Source organism: Wolffia australiana, chromosome 19 (assembly GCF_029677425.1).
Source record: "Wolffia australiana isolate 7733 chromosome 19, ASM2967742v1".
In the NCBI taxonomy this organism is placed as follows: Eukaryota; Viridiplantae; Streptophyta; class Magnoliopsida; order Alismatales; family Araceae; genus Wolffia; species Wolffia australiana.
The window spans coordinates 3,259,434-3,262,333 of NC_135853.1; the positions used below are offsets into that span (position 1 = coordinate 3,259,434).

The window sequence follows — 2,900 nt, forward strand, 5'->3', positions numbered from 1 at the left end:
TTCTATCTATCTCACTAATCTTATATATTTCTTCCACTACCTATATTAATATCACCTGTAATTATAATATCATTAATTCATTTCAAACACCCTACTTCTTTATTATCTCTAATCCCTATAAAAGGATATGCATAATATTTTATATTATGTTCTCTCTCGCACCATTTACTATTCCTTTTGATTCTCTCATCCATTAAAGAATTCCCCCCACCTACTAATTATTTCCTTTATACTATTTTAAATATTATTACTTTTGTTACTCAACTATAACTAATATCTTTAAATATTATAATTATCATGCAAAATTCTCCATCACCCTAAGTCAACAATTAGATCAACTTATAAAGTCTAGTGTGGAGACAACCTCACTCCCATTATACAAATCTGAGTGAGTTTTCTATGATTAACAAATTTATTTTATTTAGGCTAATTTGAAAGTACAGCGGAATCAAAATTAACATAGTGATTAGCCTTCATCACAAGATATGGAATGTATGGAAACCCAACACATATATATATGTATTGCGGTATCCAACCATGTGAATAGAAATGATGCAGATAATCTAGAACAAATGACTGAGCTATGTAGATTTATCAGATACCCAAACTACACACAGGGTTACTACTTTTACCATCCTAAAAACCAATAAATATTCTTGAAACGAGAGCCATCTTGTTGGAGTACCAATACATAATACAAGAAGACAGTGAAAATAAAGTAATCTTGGAAGAAATTACAAGTCTGAATACAAATATTACCGTGTAGACGAGACCTTCATTCCAAAACCTGTTCAAGTACATACATTTTTTTTTAATTTAATGGCAGAATCACGGTGCTAGATACGTCCAACCCTGTGGTTGTGCCCCTAGACCGATCCATTCGTGCCCTAGACGCCACCCAAGGGTGTTTATTTTATATAATATAGTGTTTTTCATCATTTTTAGGTGTGGAGTGAGCGTACATGTCCCAATTACACACGGACCCTACTCGCTCACACCCATGTTGCAGGAAAGAAAAAGGTACATAGGTGTTAACGAGTGAAAGTCGGGAGAGGGTCACTCGTGCCAACAGGAGCTGGGGAGCCCTCGTAGCGATGCAATGTGTGGAGTGCGTAGTCCACCACCCATTCGCAGATGTCATCGTGGAGGTGCGCGACTTGACGAACTATCAGCAAGTGGGTGAGCTCTCCCACTTTCAGCACTCCATGCTATCCGCCACTCTCGTGAGCCTTCCTTCGATAATGTGCGACACATACGAAGGGTCTGCAAGCCGAGGTGTTTAACGCGAGCTGTCGGTGGGAGTGTCTGCCAAGAAAGAAAAACCGTCCCATCCAGTAATGTCGGGACGGTTTTTCATCCCGTCCAGGCTCAAAATTGTCCCGTCCTTCGTCCCGGACGAAAAATATAATATAGGAAAGCATTTTATTCTAAAGGAAGAAGTCTCCCGCACCAGATTTAGGGCTTTCCTTTTTGAAACGTGAAGTCTCCCCCGCCCGGCAGATTTAGGGCATCCTCTGGAACTCTGAAGGAATAAGGAAGAACTCTGAATTCGGGAACTCTGATATAGGGCATCCTTTTTTGAAACGTAAAGTCTCCCACCAGGCGCAGGGTGGTCATCCGCTGCTTCTTTGACGTCAAGGTATGTTCGCATCTCTTTCTCTTTCAATGGCTTGATTATAATGTCGTTGTATTGCATCCCATTTTTTCTTAGTTCGATTGATTCCATTCTTTGGCGCCATTAAGTGCCTTTGTGTCGTGATCATCACCTTTGTGTCGTGCGTAACGCCTTTCTGTTGTGTGACGCATTCATTTACCAGAAGCCGGGCTCTCAGTGAGCAAATCCATTGCCAAATATGAGAAAGGATCTGAGGCCAGCCTTAAACACCGTCATGTGGGAAGAGACGAGAAAGACATATCTTTTTATATATATGTCCGGGTAATAAAATATTATTCCCCTTATAAAAGAAGTATCATTACCTTCTATCTCTCCGATCGAACGGGGAAACTATGTTTAGATTCCTAGTGGTAGAAGAAGTATCTAATTACTCTCTCCCTCCCAGTCACCTCTTCTCTCCAAAGTATTAACTCTCCATCATATGAATAGACCACAGTAAACCCATAAATTTTAAATTTCTGAATTACACTTCAAAGGTTTTGTTTTGAGTTGGGTGGAGGCCGCGCGCACGCAGGCCCCTGCTACCACCAATTATGACGTCCACTCTCCCACTTGGGGAGATGGTAGCCGAGCGCCCCTCCCAAGTGCAATGGAGGTCACGCGGTTAGGCCACAGGCCTTCTTGATCACCCGTAGACCCCGTCCAGGTAAGTATGGAGCTTTGAGCCGCTGGGCAGGCCATCATTTACAGCGGAATCGTTAGCGGAATGCATCCAGTCTCTCCAAATCATTTACGGCCGATGTTTTAACACTTGCTCCACATTTGTGGGATGAGTATTTTGCAGGTACACGGGAGTCGCACGCTACACCAACAGCTATGCCTCGATCATCATCGACACCCCAGCATCACGCCGAGTCACGCGAGGATACCCTGCGTTGTAGTCAACACGTTCTGTGCCGTAGCCTTCAACGCCTGGCCTATCATCACCCAAATGAAGACGTCATCGACATTACCTTGGATTCGGACTCTGACACCCCGAAGCCTTCCTCGAAGCCACCGGCTGAACATTTTCTTACATCCCCAACAGTCCTGTTTCCACATTGCACGCCCTGCCAGCACATGCTAATCATTGAAAGTGCACAGCGCCTTCTCTCCCGCTTACAGCCCTTCCTTTCTGGGGTTCCGGATCCCCCTCAGAAAGGTACCCAAAAATTGTTTCAAGGATACAGTTTTTGGGAAGCCCATAACTTTTCTCAGGAGATGATTGGCCAAGTACGAGCTATGG

General features: G+C 43.2%; 1 non-coding gene across 1 annotated transcript; it reads right to left on the minus strand.

The window, feature by feature from the left end:
• Positions 1 to 2,168: 2,168 nt before the first annotated feature.
• On the minus strand, positions 2,169 to 2,329 carry LOC144715936 (U1 spliceosomal RNA). Its single transcript, XR_013584766.1, has one exon. It is a non-coding gene; the product is annotated as a U1 spliceosomal RNA (small nuclear RNA).
• Positions 2,330 to 2,900: the final 571 nt, after the last annotated feature.